Source organism: Larimichthys crocea, chromosome XXII, assembly GCF_000972845.2.
Source record: "Larimichthys crocea isolate SSNF chromosome XXII, L_crocea_2.0, whole genome shotgun sequence".
Lineage (NCBI taxonomy): Eukaryota > Metazoa > Chordata > Actinopteri > Sciaenidae > Larimichthys > Larimichthys crocea.
In genome coordinates, this window is record NC_040032.1 from 15786015 (window position 1) to 15805829 (window position 19815).

At 38.8% G+C, this 19815-nt stretch overlaps 1 long non-coding RNA gene across 1 annotated transcript in view; it reads left to right on the forward strand.

Moving 5' to 3' along the window:
• The first annotated feature begins 630 nt into the window (after positions 1-630).
• The window catches only part of LOC113744383 (uncharacterized), a 70517-nt gene continuing 51332 nt past the window's right edge, over positions 631-19815 (forward strand). The window contains exons 1-2 of the long non-coding RNA XR_003461477.1: positions 631-698; positions 1568-1641. This is a non-coding gene — a long non-coding RNA (uncharacterized LOC113744383). The remainder of the gene's footprint in view (positions 699-1567; positions 1642-19815) is intronic.

Genomic DNA, 19815 nt, shown 5'->3' on the forward strand with positions numbered 1-19815 from the left:
CACTTATGGAAGAGTGTAGGGTCCAGTCACTCGTGCATCTAAGAGTTAATAGCAATGTGCAATGTTTTTCATATTTAAAAATAACTAACTAGCTGTTAGATAAATGAATCTGAAAGTATAAAGCTGCACATAATAGATTTAGTCCTGCAGGGATAGCTCAACTAGTTCATGTTCAAGTCAACCTATTGTCAACACTGCCATATGTACAGGACATACAGAGAGTTGAAATTTTGTTTCCCTTTTATCCCTGGTCCAAAACCAGCAATGAACATGAAATATAAATATATATATATACAAATGTAAAGAGATATAACAAAGTATGGCAGATATAAAAGGATATAAACAGAGTAAATATAGCAATATAGTAGGTGTATAAGTGTAACTGGTGAGAATAAAGCAAATATAAAGACATATAAATGAATGACATACAGCAATTGCATGGCATGGAATAGTAGGGTAAGCACAGGTGGTACCAAGGATAGTAATTAAGGCTCCGTTCCATTCAGGTCAAACAGAGTCAGGGTGCTGCTGTGTGGTGCATGTTGGCTTGCTGGAAATGCTCTGCTGCTCTAAATGGAACGGGACCTTAATTAGTATCATTTGAAACACCTGGGTTGACCGTGGTGTTTCCAACACCCCTCCAGGTGCAGTAAAGACCGGAAGGATATTATCCCCGAGACACTTCAGTTATTTTAATGGTGAGTAAAGTGTTTTTATGTCATGACATGTTGTTGAGCCATCAACATTGTCCCTGTCCATGGTGTTGAATATAATAAGAATATAGTCAGTGGTGGTCTATTATGTATGCACAGTGTGTTTGTGCTCCCTGTTTGGTCAATGCCCTTCATAGAAGAACAGTCTGGTAATTCCTCATTGTTCAACACCCTCTAAGCTTGTCTATAAATCTTTATGAAATGTCTATGCATGACCCTTTGTGGAATTACATTCAGTACATCTAGCTAAAAATCATTACCATCTAATACAATATCCATTTAAAGGGTATACTGCATAATATTGTGAGGAGTTTAGTCTACACTCAGTAATATAAATGGGTTGGGCAAGAAACATTTTACAGGAAAATACAGTGCAGTTCAACAGCGCCGTCATTTCTCTACCATTTAAACCTAAACTAAACATTATAACGGATGAAGTTCAGGTTGATTGTTGGGCCAGTGTCTCCGACTGCATTCATTTTAGTAAGTGCAGCTAATAAACTGGCAACTGAGAGCAAAACTGAGGCCTTCCCATCACATTTGCACTGGCTCACACACAGAGTGCGAAAGGGAACCCATTACTGGAAGCCTTTTTAAAATGAGTTCTGAACCTAAGGCCCAGTACATTTGTAATGGAGTATGTCTATCTTGTCCATGTTTTAGTGAAATTTTAATGCACTTAAAGGATCGGCTTGTAAGATTTAGTGGCATCCAGCAGTGTAGATGCAGATTGCAACCTCCTCCACTTGCCCTCCTTTTACAAGCCTGAGGGAGAAACTATAGTGGTGAAAAACATAAAACTCCCTATCAAATCAAGAAACAGTGTTTGGTTTCTCTGTTCTGCGTTACTATAGAGACACGGTGGTGCAACATGACAGACTGCAGGAGAGGACCCTTGTGTCTGTAGATATAGAGTGCTCATTATAAGGTAAGAAAAAAACATAATGTTTTTATTTTCTGGTTATTACACACTAATGAAAACATAGTCATGAATATTATTTTCCATTTTCTGCCATATTCTGTAAAAAGCTCCCCCTAAATCTTACACACTGGACCTTTTTAAGCGTAGCTAAATGTCTGAATTAGTGTTTGGATATGAGTTGAATTCCAATATTTTATTCGTACTTTTCTTTTTTAACAGTGGCCCCCTTCGATCTCTCCTCTTATCCACTTCAAATCCAAACCTGTTATTATGTCAGCCTTCTGCACAGTGCACTCCTTATGTCAGACAATCGATAACTGGCAATTGTTAACCAAGCATACCTAGGTAAAGTCCTGAGTGTTATCATCCCTCCAGTATATCAACATAGCTTTCAGTGTCTCTGAAGTGTGACTTGCCACTCTGGCTCGTTCATGTCGGTGCTTCGAAGCGAACAAACCGAGAGTCTGATAGTCAACACGGGGGTATGATTAGCTTGGACAGCTAACACACACACATTTATGAAACAAATTACTTCCCGCGTACTGAACAAGGACTGAGCGGCGTATAATTGAATCATGGTTACTGTACAGCTATTTGTAATAGATTAAAAAGAACATTTTAACAAGGATTTTCTAGATTTTTTTAATTTTCACAACTGACACATTTTTTTTCTGAGACAACTAAAGCTGCACAAGTGAGATCAGAATGATTCTGCTTTAAGTCGAATGGCAATATACCTATACCATCACTATCTTTTCAGTATTGTTAGATGGGTACTCTTTGGACCTTGAACTAATATTTAAGATAAGCTCCCCCTTATCCAAGGGAAACTGTATGAAACAAACAAAGAGAACCTTGTGTTGTATTCCGTGTTGGTCTTTTTATGTTAAGCAAAGCCTAGACAAGCAATCTAAAATAATAGCAATGTTTTTTTGACCCCTGCTTTCATCAATGAATCAGTTAGCACTGGTGATAAGAGGGAAAACATCTGCAGGCTTTGAAGAAAATTGCATTCTGTAGGATGCCCTGGCTGTGATAAAAAAAATAAATAAAAAAAATGCTGTATTCATATACCACAGAACAACAAGCTGATAAATCAGCTATCTTAAGACATTACAAGGAGAACAGCTCATGTTCAGGTTTGTTTACTGATTCCCAATCCGACACCTCTTTATAGCTTTTTCCCCATATCTTACATTCGGGAAAATGAGAGCGGTGCATACCTTTCTGCGTAGCACTAATTGGTATGTTTTTTTCCACCCCTGCTTTTGAAATTCACTTTTGCCCGGTCGTGTTGTATTTTGGTGCACGGTGTACAGGTGGGAGGCGAGGCCCAAAGACTAGACTTTGATGGGATTAGACTTTGCTGCTGAAAATAGGCGTCTCAGAACCACGTCTGCTTCTGATGCACTGTCAGTCTGCTGCCAATCTGATCATTTAGTCGACAACAGCAAACAAATGTGCGGCAATGACAAAATGAATAATTCTTAAAAGCAATTCATCTCATTTAATTAAACACTTATTCGAAGCCAGTGGATGCATTTGAATCAGCTTCAAAGAACAATGTTTAATGAGGTTTAAAACAAGAATGAGTCTGCATTGATCAATAAATGAGTGGTTCTTACAGTATCTCTTGTTCACAGCTGCTTTATACTGCATGAAAGATTCCCCTTAAGTACGTTAAACTTCTGCAGCCGTCTGAAGGTAGCAGGTAGCAGATCTGTTTGGTAATTCTGCAGCCTCTGATTTAAGAAGTGCTGCAGTGCATAGCTCAGGGTTGTGTTTACCTCAAATGGCATGTAAAATAACCACACACACCGTCCGCTTGGTATTCTGCCTAGTTTATGTTCCAGACACCAGACAACCACATGTCCTGTTTTATTATGATTGACATAGTCTTGGATTTAGGCAAACAACTTCGCCGAGCTTTTTAATATTTTCTGTTATTATAATTGTGCTAATTAACTGTTAAAAAACCCAGACCATCTGCCTTTGGCTGCAGATTTGTAGGGTTGTGTGTTCACATCATACTTGCTCTGCACCATCACCACCAGACAACCATGTGATTTCCTGGAAAAGCATATTCTTCATTTGTGGAGCTATTATTGTCAAGCGTCAGTGTGCTTGGCACAGCTGTTTCAGAGCGACGAGGCAGTGTTGTGACTGGCTGAGAGCATATTCATTAGAGCATATTAGTGCATGAACCAAACGACGACGGTGACAGTAAATTTAACATCACTGCTGCTTTTGATGTGGGACCATGGAAACTGACATGGCAACAACATCCTTAAATCGACTGTCAGCGTGTTTTACCTGTCTTTGCTGTCACCAGTAGTTTCATAATAGCTTCATAATTGCCCTGGATACCGTTCATATTGAATCAGACATCAATCATGTAGATGATTAACTTTTATCAGTAGAAGAGCAGGGATATATCACTGTGCATGCATCTTTGGGTGTAGGGGTTTTATTACAATACATAGTTTTATAATGAGTGTCTGGTCTTTTCACTCAGACAGTCCTCTGTTACCACCTTTGAACGTCCTCTTGATTTATTATCTCATTTCCCATCGTGTGGGGAAACGTGTAACCACTTTTATTTATAAAGCCAAGTCAGTGTGCGACACGTTAGCCATTTGTGTGAACTGGTCTGGGACCTGTGTGTCTGGGCCTGCGTGAGGTCACACACTCTTTAGTCGCTCTCTTCTATAATTAAACTTGGCGAGTGGTGGCGCACAATAGACCTTTTTCACAGCAGCCGTTTTGACATGAAATAGTAGGGTAAACACAGGTGTTTCCAATGATAGTAATTAAGGTTGCACATGTTGGCTCACTGGAAAGGCTCTGCGACAATAAATGGACCGGGGCTTTAATTAGTATCCTTGGTAACACCTGTGTTGACCCTGCTATTTCACGTCAAAAGGGCTACTGCGAAGAAAGTCCCGAACAATCTCTGTTTCAGTGTCATTGAATTTTGATTTGATTTATTAAAGCGCTGTTTGTATTCTTTTTTTCACTTTAGGAATTAAATTGCCACTGTGTGCGAGATGCCCTTGACCAAAGTATACAACCTTTATTTTAAAGCGAGCAGTATGGTGGCAGTAGTAAAAACTAAAGTACAAGCAAACTCTGTCAACTTTCCCCCGAATAAATAAGGTTTAAAACCTGTGCAGTGAAACATCATTATGTACTCCTCAGTTGACCCGTAAGCTGCGAGTTACAGCCTGAGAGGACCTTGCGAATGAGACCCCTGTGTCTGTCTTTAGCTTATGTGCCAGTCACCATTAATGCTTGTTGCACTAGCATGGCTTTTTCCTCTGCCTGACACTCACTTGTACTCAGTCTACCCTCAATTGCTGTCACTTGTGTCCTAAAGGCTGTCATCTCCACTTTGTGCTCCATTGCCACCATGTCTTCGCCACTGCTCTATTTTTCCCAGTTCAGTCAGGCTTGTGGCTGTTTGTCAGTAGAGGCTGATAGCCCGGTTATTTGGTTTAGCTGTCTGCCTCCCTGTTGCTCTCCCACTACATTTTGGCTCCAGTGAGACATTTCATTATCTATCAGTGCCTCGGCAAGACTGCATTTTCTTACGGGCTCATCGTTTTGCTCAATTAAATGAACCAGTGTCATCCTACCTGGAAACATCTATACAGTACATGCACAGGCATGCATTGCTCACAAATGTTGCTTAGTAAGATTTGTTTGTTTGTGAGATGGAAGGGTGAGCCGCGTGTTGGCAGTTGACGTGCCCCATAATTTGAAGTGATATGTGTCAAGAATGCAAGGCAAAATCATACCTGTAGAGGTCAGCATCTGCCTAATCTTTTTCTAATGGAATATGGCTATTAAATGGACAGTGTAGTCAGAGTATTATCAGCCTCCCCTTTCAACAGCTACAACAGTATTTTTACTGTGAAGATACAGCAGAACATTTTTCAACCATAACCATAGACGTGGCTCATACAAAAATAACAAACTGTAAAATAGATTTCTCTTTCTTTGGTTACTGAATTCCAAAGTGTTGTTAACCTCAATGCTATATTGTTGATTCTACTTGTAATGTATGTTTTTTTTTTTTATTTTTTACAATTGATCATCGACTAAAAATGTGCAATTAACTTTCAACTGAAATACCTACCAAGGTTTCAATAATCCACTGCCTTCCCAATAAGATTTAAGACATAATTCTCAGTTCAGGTTGTGCTAATGATTCAGCACTGATTTTAGGCTGTTAAGAAGAAGAAAAAAATATTCATTTGGCACAACAATTCAATTAACAGACTCTGTGGAATGAGAAACAAATAGATCACAGAGCACCTGACGACTTAACAGGTAATTTAGACAACACTTGGACAGGCAAACAGCTTAAGAAATTATTTATAAATGTTCAAAACAAGTTGGAATACACTTTTTTTTTTTGGTAGCTGTATGCCAAAAAAAGTAATGTTTTTGTGTCAGTTCTTGTTAGTGTCCATGTCATACCACTGTCTTTTTTCAATATAGTGATTCAAAGACTTGACAATTACGAGGCAGAACTCGTCAAAACAAAAATACCCTCTGGCAACTGGCATTTCTCAGAATGACACACATTTTAATGACTAATAAAGAATGTTGCACAGATATTTGAAACACTGGGTAGCGTGAATTTACAAGGCTTACCATTTTATATAACTCAGTCTCCCAAAGCTTGCAATTCTCCTCCCTGTATTTGGAGCAGTTATAGTCATAGAAGTGCTTCATCTAACCAATTATAATTAGCTGAGATTTATCAATGTCAAAACATGCCAAAATGGATTAATATCTAAATTTATAAATGTTCATTGCCTCAGGTAAAGCCTGTAACATATAAATTAATTACCACTCTTTGCAATTTAATTTGCAAATTAATTTGTACAAAAAAAAAAAAAAAAGTGGCACATTTTCATGGCTGATTGTCAAACTGGTATATTTTTCAGTTGTAGGCCTAGATGAACACTAAAATTGCTAATCTACTCTGAGAAATCAGAACATAGCTTGTAGATACATCCAGAAATAGTCTGTTTGACACATCTTTAATTGGAAAGGTCAGGGAGCGGTGCTGGGCAGCTTGGGCTTCAGTGGACTCCATAGTGGGTCTGTGTAATGTAGATATAATATCAGTCATTCTCTTGTTCCCTAGCACCGTACATCTACAGATTCCTGCTACCAGAAATCAAAACAGCAACCTTCAGTCATCGGCCGGGATCCCTACCTCTGGGCCGACCTGCACAAGGAGAATTTCATTGTCAGTTGTCAGCAAGACGGGTTTTGATGTTGGTGAATAAAATGATAAACTCCCCCTTCCACAGTGTTATAAAGTGCACTACATGAACTTCCAGTGAAAGCTGACACAAAGGTTTTATTCTTTTAAATGGATCATATAGCCCAGTACAAACAAATGCACAGGAGTCTTCCAAACTCTGCTGAGCCAGAATGTCCATTTTTTATGAAAGCACTGCTTCAAAATGATGTACAGTATTTGCACTGAGGACGCACCTAGTTTAACAATAGTGTTTCATTGTTGGAAACTGTGGAGCTTCAGTGGTGCAGTTGGCCATGCTCCAGAGCAAGTCAGTGGTTGTAGAGGGAGAGAGAGGCATTAATCTTTCCCTTTTTCCATCCAGATTTCCAGTCTAGGAATTGAATTGGAAGACATTAACAACCCCCTGTCTACAATCACAGTGTTGTATATTCACCATTATGAAAGAAGTTGCCCTCGCCCACTTACTATCTACATAAAGAATAGCTGATTTCCTTTCCTAACTTTAGGGATGGAAATCATTTTTGGATGCATATTTGTGTTCAGGGAGGCAGTAAACCCACAAATCAGATTTGAAATTGGTGCAAAGTTGTTCTTATATTAGTTTATTTATTGTCCCAGTTACCAATGGCAGGCTGACTGCAGAGGACCAACGTGAGTTAACACGCAACTATAAATCCCCTTTAAAGGAGCATTAATAGTACCAAGACCAGGTAGTGCAAACTGTGATTCAGTGCAAATAGATTACGAGAACAAGCAGAGGAGTCAAAATAGATTGCTAAAATTTACAGATAAATGGTTGAAACATTGAAACGCCTCTGCCAGTCCAAGTGGTAGTACAGTAGTACAAATGACTGAACGGGAAAACAAAACATTTCCAGGGTCAGTGTCTTTTATGGAAACATTATTTTAACAATTGTAACCGTGTCCTCGTTAAATAATAACACCCAGTTTAAGATGACAGGGCTGTCGGACTACATATAGTAGTACCTATAGGACCATAAAATGTATAAGAGAGACAGACCTTAAGCTATAAATGAAAAAAGAAAATAAATGTGGAAGTTAAAATGGCTCCCTAATCTCACTGAAACTGTAAAAAGGTTATTAGAGAAGCTTTTCTTTCTGGAAAGGTGACGGCACTGTAAAGCAGAACGCGGTGATGCAACTAGTTTTGGTTGATAAACAGAAAAGATCATTCAGCATGTAAGGCTTGTATGGAGGCAGTCAGTTGAGAGATGTTGTTCAGGTTGGAGGGCTAGCTGTGTAGGCGGACAGGTATTGGGAAGAGGCTGCAGAAGCAGCAGACAGAGCCAGTGGAGATGGACTAATTCCACCTCCCACAAATCCTCCAACAGTTGATTGCCTGGGTGGGCAGTGTCGGAGGCAATCCTCCCTGCCCTCCTCTTTGCTCTGGCATTAGGCGAGTGCTCAGTGGAGAGCAACTGGCAAGCAATGACCCTCTCAGCTGGATGACACGCTGCAGTTTTTTTCCCTGGAGCAAGAAGAAATCGAGCTGTGGCAGACTGCAGAGGATATCAGGACAGTCTTGATTGTCGATTCTTATCCCCGGACAGGATATGTTCTGATATGCTTATCCTCCTTATTTGTTAGAGAGAAAAATATATGTGCCACTCTTTTTTGAAAAAAAAAAAAAAAACAAGCAAAAAAAACTTGAGCAAGCTGGAGATGATGGTCAGCAATATATTACGCTTTTTTTTTTTTTGCTGAAGATTTCAAGGATAATGGCTGTGTGGGCACTAAAGTTGGGCATTGCTTGTACTGTCTGACACACTGCCTGTAAATGTGTTTTCAGCACATCTAATGGGCACATGCTGCCCATTAGTGTTACTAATGCTAATTAATATTCAAAGTACGAGTTTTTTCCTGCTTATAGTTTTAAACCCTGTTCAGATGGGATTTTAGGTGAGGCTTTGTTTTTTTTTTATAATAATGTGTGTGCTGCTTAGTGAATTTAATATTGCATTAAATGCCAGAATAGATATTTATATTAGTGTATTTTAAGTAGAAAGTTTGTTTTTCATATTGAGGATTTTCCCAGCGAACGAAAACAGTAAACTTATGTAGAAATGCTGACCCACCTGCTTACATTTCTATGCATTTTAGTGAAATATTACTTTGTATAGACTGGCAATATTGATGCTATTAGCAGCAGATATTAGTCTAAACAAAGTTTGCCCACATTAAACTTTTTTCAGTATAATCGAGTAAGCTGCGATTCAACAGAAGCTCAAAATCCAGGACCTTCGATTTTTTTTATTTTTATGAACTGACATATAGAGGATTATCTACAGGCTCTTGATGAGATTATAATTCAACTTCTCCATAACCATCCTCGTTCCAAATCACTCGCTCCTCTTTCATTTGGCTTTTAGCATTTAGGGACTTAATGCTAAATACCAGAGACGGACGGAGTACAACTCATAACTCTCATACATCAAGCACACATTTAAATGTCACACTTTGAGAGTCTGAAGCAATCTCTCACAGACATACACACATTCAGGCGTAGGAGCAACCTGTATCAACAAGCCAAAAACAAATGGTAGTTATCAAGATGAAGCACGCTGATAATAGGTTCACCTTCTCTGTTGACCTAATGGGGGGAAATCAAAAGCAGGGTCTGAACCGACTGCTGAATCGATATGAAGCACTTATCCTGATTGGGCACTACCACAGGGACAACAGTGTTAAAGCTGGTATGGTGGTTAGGTCACTTTTATTCCCCGCCTTTCTGATGTCTCCTTTTTAAATGGAGTGATCCCTGTTAAAGAAATGCATCAAACGTCGACAGGCACACTGAAGTGAAATTCTTTGAAGGGGAACATGCATCGTTACGTGGTCCTGGGATATTAATCTTATAATACAACATGCATCACACAGTAATGAACAACATGTGCTAACTCTAAATTAGTGTTGATGCAGCTGTCAGGTATGATGCAGCACACAGACTACTACCCCTTCAGTTCTGTAAATGGAACATGGCCCCTAGCCACGAACATGTTATGAAGTACAAGTGTCCATCTGCTGAATGCTGAGCATTTGACAGTTCATCAATAGTGATGCTATTAATAACTCGGTTCCAACACAACAGCCCAGGGACTGGGATAGATAAGAAAACATTCATCTCTTCAACAAGTCAATCCGTTGTGCGGCATAAGAAATAACAGTTGCAATTAACAGCAAAGGCACTCAATCAACTGACATCTCGGCAGTCATTCCACGGTTATCACATAAAACAAAGTGTACTTAATGAGGTAATGCCCGAGTATAGACTGTCTTTAAAATTAATTATCCGTGGGATACTTCTTGTAACATACTTTAAAGGGTGAGGTTTTCATTTAGTAATGACTGAAGGAATCATTAGTTACTTGAGAGATATGTTTTAGCCTTGAGATCTGAAACAGTACTCTGTCAACTGCATTGGATGAATTGGAGGCTGGCAATTTTTCACTTTTTTTTTTTTTTTTGGTTATTAAGTATGTCTCAATACTGTATATACTGTAAGTATAATTATGTTTTGCACCTGCTGGCCAGACACATGTTCTTGTCAGGTCCCGGTCTTGCTAAAACACCAGGAGCTTAATGAGTCCCAGAGATTTAAATTTAAAGTCTTCAAACAACAAGCAACACTCACTCAGTGTTTTTTTTTTTTTTTTTTTTTTTTTTGGCAAGTGGAAGCTGCCCTTTTAACAGCTAATGTATGCGTGATGTGACACTAGGTGCTGTCCAATAAAATCAACGAGCATTTATAATGGATGCAGGTCAGTTTGTCCAATAATGTTATTTAAGTCTCTTAGAGCAATTCAGTGCTAATTAAGATAGGTAATTTAACTCCCTTCCCCTACTCCAGACTCATTGAACTGGATATAAAACGTACACTATCACACAAGCAAGCATCGCTGATGAATTAGTGTTGGGCAAAAGATTAGTGAATGTGCTGACATACCAATTCAACACAAAGTTTTAAGCTGCCTGTGCACCAATGAACTGTTCATTGAATTATTTAATGGTTGGAAAAGAAGGCCTGTTTTGGACCCAGTTCATTACGCTCACTTGTTTGGGAGACAGCTGGGATGGAACTCAGTTTTTAATGGTTATATGAATTCAGTTCATTTTCTGGTGAACTTAATATTAGATGATATGTTAAAGAGCATCTTGCTGGCAAGAAAGGAAAAAAGAAATGTGAGTGAATAGTTAATACTCATGCACATGTAGACTTTCCACGTGGGATTGGCTTATGACAACATTAAGTCACAAGCCCATCCCTTCATCATTTAAGGGGCTGCTGCTCTCTTTAGAGTTATTAGATAACATGTGAAGAGCTATATTACTCATCCCTTTCAAAGCTAACACTATACATTAATCATAATGAGGGGAGAATATATTACACACATGCTTTTCTCTGTTGTCTATGAAAAAAAAACTTGGCCTTTATCCATTTTTCTAATTCCAAATTTACTCAGGCACTTGATGGAAAAAAAAAATGCATTACCCTGCTATCTATATGTGCTGATGACATGTCAGAGTAATACAAGCTACATTCTTGTCTACTGTTTTAATAGCACCTCTCCATGCCAACTTATCTGATGACATCACCGAGTAATGCAGTTCTCTCCCTTGTTTGCCTGGGTGTAAGAATTGAATTGTCATGTGATGCAATTCATAGCAATGAGTTTTATAGCATTGAAAAATAAGATAATTACAAGAATCCCAAAATTATGTCAGCTGTACACTACTTTGTAGTATTAAACTACATTTGCATCCACTTTGAAAACAAGTCAGAGGCATTTGGTATTTTGTCTTTATCATTTTACACTTTCAGTGGGCTATAATCATTAACTGGCACAGTGCATTATGGGCAACAGAGGCAGATTTACCATCTACACACAAAAAAAACAACACAATTTTTGTTTAGGGTAAATTGTAATATCACACTCTGAACAATGACATCTTTTAAATGTGTGTACCCAAAGCGTCTTAAAGTCTACACAAAGTCCTTTGTTCTGTTCTACTAGTTTTGTAGAGAACTCTAGTGTCACTCGACAGTCCTTAGGCTAAATCAAAATAGATTATGATTTTCATTTATCCCATCATGCACCACATAACTTGCCTGGCTATATTTTATACTATCCACCCAATGCCTGAACTTCCTTAGGCGTTAAATCTACAGCTCTTCACATTTTTCCATTCCAGTGTGTTTTGTTTGCGTCTGTGTTAATGTGTAGCGATGTGTGCCTCAGTACACTAATGGGTGACATTTGGATCCAAGTCCTGAGGTGTCAAAGAAAATATAAGCCATCAGCCTCCGGACTGTATGTAAAATACAGACAATGCACATTATGCTGAATTTTTTTTTGTCCCCTATTTAACCCGCTTACATGCATGTGATTCTTTTGTGTGACGATACAGTATGTGTGTCACACACTGAATATGTTAAAGTAAGGACTGACGATAATTATTGTGTCAAGATTTTAACTGGCAATGACTGATAAAGGCTCCGTTCCAGAGAATGGAGTGGGGTTGTTCAATCTTAAATTTGGCTCCGGGCACTAAGTGAACCAGCTAAATGTACTTGACTTCCATGGTGGAATTGCACCAAAGAGCACGTTTATTGTGACAGAAGGGTGATGATTTATGTTTTTCTTTGGAGCCCTCAGGAAATGACTCTAATGTCATCTATATACAGGTGAATCACCTTTACTTCTCTGTGCTTGAGCTTTCAGACAAGAGTCCAAAATAGAATGTAAAATGCACGTGTAATGGTGAGGATACCTGATGTTAGATCTGCTACCCAGAGAGGCAAAGTTATGATAATTATGCAAGGACAATATTGTTGACAATCAGTAATTATAACATAGACAATGAAACTCCAAGGGAACGTTTGCCAGTGAGGCAATTTGGCCCCATGAAACAAGGAAATTAATGGTTTAATTAACAGCGTTTTAAATTTACATCTTGACAGGAATTTCAGCCACCATTTTCCCTCAGAGTCTTTTGCAGATGTTTTTTTTTTTTTAGCTAGACAAAATATGCATGATGACAAGTGGGGCAAATGTGTTTTCCAGTTATATCATTATAGATTAGATAGATAAGATTTACCACCCTCTTACAGACCTCAGTGCCTTTCTGCCTTATGATATAACTGTATGCAAGTTGACAACCGTGACGACAATGTATTAATGAATTTCCTGTAAGAGCAAACTGGGTCACAGATTTATCCATAATCAAAATATACCTTGTAACAGGGTTTCATTGGTTAAGAATGGCAAGGATGATCGGAGAATGAACTGCAATGTTTATTGTGGTCCAACAACTGATGAAATTCCATGAAGCTGAATTGTAATAATAGGATTTGAATAGGATCCTATACAGCAAGCGCATATTTAATTCACAGTGCAGGTTATAAAGCTTATTAAAGTAATTAGCTGATATTGTCTGTGATGCTTAATAATACCTATACTTTTAGTAAATAAAGGTCACTGGAATTAATCATCCTGGTATTGGTTATTGGAAAATAGCCAAGTAAGTGATGAAAGGAAAGCCATTCATTGTACTTGAAAGCAGAATGGATGCGGTGATTGGATTGATTAATTTACTTCTTAAACTGTCAAAGCAGAGGACTCTGTGATGGGGAGAACCATTTCAAATATTCAAAGGGGCGAATGTTCTTGTGAAACACCTATTAATCATGGAGATTTTGGCCGAGCAGATGAATTGTGGTGTCGGTTTTCTATGCACGTTGCCACAGAATCATTAGCTACAACAGTCGCTCAAGCCAGAACAGACATGGAGGCTAATCAGCAGCTGTAATGGACACACTTCATAATTGTCAGTCTTTTGCGGGATGGTAAGGAGACCTAAGCTGCGGAGGCTGAGACTACTACATACTATAAAATGCAGTCAGCTTTGATCGCATGAGCTGAGGAAGTGATGTGCCTATATACTCATTATTTTACCTCAAGACTTGTGTCTAAAGAATACAAAGGATTTTCAACATTTAATACCACGGTATTTTCAAAGTACAAATGTCGTCCCATTCTTATACTTACTGAAGCGAAGTGAGTTCCCTATAATTAAGGCAACTTTATGGGCACTGTTCCCAGGCGAGTGTATGTACGAGTACCTGTGTTAGATGTTTCATCTTTATTAGCCAGAGCATGGTAAGCCTAGCTCTTCATGCACTAATCCCCAGCTAAAGAAACAGCTTTCAAGGAATTAACATCAAAAGTAAAGCTTTGCGTGCCGGCGGGGGAGCTTTCAACAGAGCCTGCCTCAACTATCTCCTAAGTATTTTCAGAGCCTCGGGGATGAAGTGGAAGTTAAGTTTAACTTGCTCTGTGTTCTTCTGCAAGTCTTTGACCTTGTTCTCAGGTCTCTTAATAATCCCTGATATGTCTGATTCCGTACAGCATTTGGGGCGTTTCTGAAGGGCTCTGCCAGAGGGTGAGGATTTTTCACTGGGGCCCATTGCCCGTTCTTCCCTTTTAACCATAATTCCTGTGATCGGGAGGTTGGGATACATGCAGTTGATGTTTTGAAACATGAATTACATACAGTACCTCCTAGTGAGCAATGCAAATCATGAATTCCCACATGTAGTGCATGTTCATTGTAGGCAGCTCAGTGTGTCATTTCATTAAGTCAGCGTTTGTCATTTATGACCCATTCAATAACATTTCTTTCACAAATAGGCTTAAATTGTGATTTTTTTATTTTTTTGTTGCAACGGTTGTACAGAGAAATTTTGCTAAAATCATTTTGTTGCACTTGCATTCCATCCATATAAATGGATTCCTCTTGCCATCTTTCTTCATTCGTGAAGCAACAAGCTGTCCCTTCAGATTTGCAGAGTGTAAGGAGTTTAATATGTGTATTTTTAATCTCCATATATTTGAGACTGTAAAGCAACACATCACTGCCTCCTAAAGCCTCTTTCAAAAGATGGTGCTTGGCCAGTGATGATTGCTTTCACAATACTTGCTCTTATGCATTTATGTTCCCATAACTTATTTACTCTTTCATAGACTGTGACAGCTAGGATTGAGCTAAGGGACAGTGGAGCCTGATTCATTGTGTCTTTCCAAAGTAAAGTTGGAGAAAACAACATTGGAAGCTTTACTTTGTAGCTTGAAGCAAAAACAACCTCCATCTTCTATTTTGTGAAGTCCACAATGAATTTTCCATAGCACAATAAATCGTTTGTCTACCTGATGTTAACATCCCATCAGACATCATCAGGCAATCTTCCTTCCTCCTCTCTAAATCTATTTAGATGGCTTTCTCGAAAGAAGTGCTGTGGGATTTATTTTGTCACATGTCACACGAGCTGTGGGAATTTGAAAGGCTGAACTGCAGGTCGCATCACAGTGTCTGCATTATACACTTATGACAAGGCGTGGTGGTTTGACTGGGACATTGTATTATGGCTATCTTTTATAACATTTGACAGTCCCAGACTATACAATTGTAAGCCAGAGCAGGAACAAGAACCATTTTCGCAGTGGAAATGTGGTGTTTTTTTATAGAGTACAATCACTGCTATATCTCCTACACATTTGTTGCATGCTACTATAACACATTGTGTGTGGGAATGTAATGCCATCTGCCATTTATGTATTCATTATGGCAGTTTTAAAGTATTCCTAAAGATCTGAACTTGGGAAGTGTGTTTTTGAGTTTCTCAATAGTCACATATTCAAATGTTCATGTTTATTCAAGCACTGCTTAAGATGGGAGAGAAGGAAAGTGGCGAGATATACAGAGCCTAAGGAAAAAATATAAGGTTTGGTAACCTTGAAAACAAGAACAAGGTCCATAAACCAAGAGCCATTTTTTTGGATTCCACCTAGAGTGGTAAGTCCCCTGTAGACAACCAGACCTTTTGGCTTGGCACTGTAGTGGGGTGCAGGGAGGTGGCAGTTGTTGGCAGTCCTCTGGTGAAGGACAGACAGGAGAATTGGAGAGGAGAATTGAGTGAGCTTCCACTATGAAGAATGAAAGCCCGGGCTGAGGGAGCACTAGCCTCTTGGTCTTTCTCCAAGACACACTAGGGTGACAGGTCAAGTGGGAGGAGTGACTCCACTGGAGAACCTGGGAGTACAAGTTTGCTGGCACAAATAGACTGTTAGAGTGACAGGACCTCGAGTGCTAGTTTTACTGCCAGATGCTTCTGATTTTCTATTTCATAATTTCTTTCTGCAGGGGAGTCCTGTGAAAAAAAAAAGGCAACCAAAATAAAAAAGGGAACCCAAAGCCTGAAGCTTTTGGTTGATAGATGGCCTTTGAAAGAGGATAGACCCAGCTCAGGATTCTGAGACATCCACCGCCAAACTGCTGAGAGATCAGGGAAATCGAGGATGGGTACAGAGGTGAAATGTCGTTTTAACTCACCAAATGCTCTCCCAGCTGGAAATCCTGAGCTGGATATGGACTAGAGAGCAAGCGGGCATTTCCAGGTCGATGGTACAGATCAGCATACTCTGGATTATTTGTGAGCCTTTGCTTTTATTGGAAAGGTATAGGCAAAATAGCTGGCCTGATCACAGGACAGATTTTCCTGAATGTGAAGAGCTGAATCAGGCCAAGCTCCGGTTCCTGTTTCATGTGTACGTAGCAACTCCCCAAGAAGAACAGCCTGGAGAAGAAGGTGGCCATGGCAGAACATAGAGGTTGGTAGACGAATTTCTCCCTTCGTCTCCCTTCCCTGATTCAGCCATCGATGTGGACAGTGATAAAGGAGTCTGCTGGGATCAGATTGTACAAACTTGAACCCAAATGAACAACACACAGTCAGAGTAGAGTAAAAATCTTGCTGGCTTTATTTGTGAGACAGTCAAGGGTCAGGATGATGGAAGGTCAGATGGTAGAAGGTGGAAGGAAAGGGATACTTTAGGGAAAGAGGGAGTGGCTGGATCTGAAATGACATGGAGAGTTAGTATGGCAGAGAAACACAGCAAGCAACAGACTGAATAATTAGGACCTGGATGGAGTTGTGACAGAAGGAGATGTTTGTGTTTGCCACTCAGACAGCCCCGACTTGATTTGGAATTACTTCAATAACTTTTGGTCAGTTTGGCTTCTTGTGACCCCATGTCTTTTGAAGTTTTGTGCTATGAGATATTTACAAGTTTTTGAGATCAAACTGCATATTTATACTTTGTGCAGTCTTGGAGTGTGTGTTTTGCGTGACCAATATACAGCCAAAGCAACCAGAGTCACAACTCTAATTGCAACACAACAGTTTTAGCTAACCAAAGTCATTATTTGTGTGCTCTCACTGGTCATGCCATCGCAATTGCAGAATTAGCTGCCCCTGGGTTTTGTTTTTGGGAAACAAGTCTGTGGGGGAATGGAAATAGCTCCTGTCTTTTTATTGCTGGAGCCCTTGAACACAGGAGAGAGACAACTTAGGAGGGTGAAAGTGAGGTTGCTGGGAATTATGTCCAGAATTTTTTCTTATCAGTCCGATGTCACACATTTGAGTGCTGAACTGTGTAATGAAAAACATTCTGTTGGGTTTGGATTATGGGGACTCTCTCTTTTAGATTCTTACTTTTGGCCTCTAGTATATTTGATCTAGCACTTCTGTTTTATAACCCCATACTTCAACCTGATAGATCATCTTTTGCCTGGATATCAAAAAAAATCTTCTCTGTACTGAATATGCTGTAATCCTTCACAGGCAAAAAAAAAATATTAGAAATGAGGCCCTGAGGCGAATACAATGTTTATTACCTTTACAGTAGATATTTTCAGATAAAAGATTTTAGATAAAAGACTTTAAGTTCCACGTGAAAAGATGATGAGCAAATCTTTGGTTAACTTTGTTGATATACTGATGGAAATCGAATGCTGTTTAGTCTTAAATTATACTGTGCATGCACATAAAATGCTCATACATGGGTCACAGCTTTCTTCCAGTTGTCCCAGGGTGGTGGTATTAAGGTGGAGCTGTCATCAAAGTCTTTTTTCTTCTTCTTTTTTCTTTTTCAGGGCATGCCATTTTTGCTTCTGACCTTTCTTTGAGTTCACTATTTTGTGCAGAACCTCAGTATCTACAATGACTAAAATAAAATGCTTTGAAACAAATCAAAAGCGTAATACGGATGTAACATAAAAATCTATTATATTTGACTGCAGGTTCACTGATTATTGTACTGCCACTTATTGGGATGTGTCTCATAGTTAAATACTCATGCTGACAGATATCACACTTTTCCTGTGAGCTGTTTATTAAGCAGAACATATATTTTTGAGTTTAGTTTGTTTAAGTTGCAGTGTACTGCATTACCATGGAGAAGGGCATAGACTTGCCTACCATTGAGTTGTCTGTAGGTTTATCAATATATTTCTTATTCGAGATAGCAGCAGCACCACTGCTGTCAGATCTCTTTATTGTAAGATCGTCATTATTTTGTAACCACTGTTTGGCTTTCCACTGCTCAGGGATACATTAGAGACAGCTTTATCCCCTCCTTTTTGGAACAGTTTGTCAATACCATGCAGTGTACAATGTATTATTTCCTTAGTGAAAGTAGCTGGGTTTAGGGCTTAAGACACTACTCTGCATCTCTCTTTCATCCCAGTCTCCCTGATTTTCCTGTTTCTTTATTTGCATTGGAAGAATCTCCTCTGGGAGCAGAGTGACTGATACTGGTGCTCCTGGGAATGCTGAACAAGACAGAGCATGCTTTTTGTCAGAAAAAAAAACAAACTTAAACAGTAACAAGTAAGGGACACAGACCTTGGATATCAGGTTTGAGGACAAGCAAACATCAAACAGAACATCCAGTCACCAACCCAACTCTTACTCATTCTTTAATGCAGTCTATGCATAGAAAACCTGCAATAATGTGAGAGAACGATTGATCCAAAAATGTACTGTACATACAGGCACTATTGATTGCTCTTTAAATTTATGGAGCTAAAGCTGAACTGCATAAATATGCATTTGGATTTATGTAGCTGAAGTTGAACTGCATAAATATACATTTAACTTTATTCCTATGTTTATACCTTCACCTTTGCCTTTGCTCTATTATTGCTTCAACGTCTTTCAATTTTCATTTAGTATGAGTATCATGCACCTATGCCGGTGCCTCTTTAAAACTACAGTTACCAGTGCTATAAATGAATGAATATTTCCCTATGTTGATGAAGCAATAATGCTAAATTTCACGGTAGTGTTGCACTTTCAACCTGCCCAGTCACTGGTGTAAGACTTTCTGTAAAATGGTTGGAATATTTTATCGTTTATCTCTCTCTTTTCCTCATATCAGAGATGTCCGTTTGTTAGTAAAATCTGATAGAACATTGTATTCTTTTGTTACACTTTGACTGGAAAGGAGGCGATTGAAATGCGACAAAAGTACCCAGGAGAAATCCACCAGATTTATCACTTACACTAAACAGTCTTGGGACCATTATTTTTTAGTGCTCATCAAAAAAAGGGGCAGTAACACTTTCAATAACTGATTAAGATCACATTTGATAACACTACACGGTGATTATTCGGTGGCACTATTTGTTCTGCTGATAGAACAATGATAAGGTCAAATTCTATTACTAATGTACTAATGTAGGGACTTAAAGTCTAAGCTATTGCTGTTTTATATGGCATACTGACTACAGTAACTGTACACACCTTACAAAATTGATACAAATATAGATGAACTGAATAATATTCTAAAGCATCACCTGGCACAGATTAAAAAACACAATCATGGTAATCAATTTTTAATAATCAGAAAAAGCTTAATGACTAGAAAATATCACATTTTTAGTTCATGATTTCTGGTTTTGCTTAAAATACTTTGTTAGATATATTTTTCCTGTATTTTTGCTGAAAATCATAAATCACCTTCAAAATAATATTATTATAA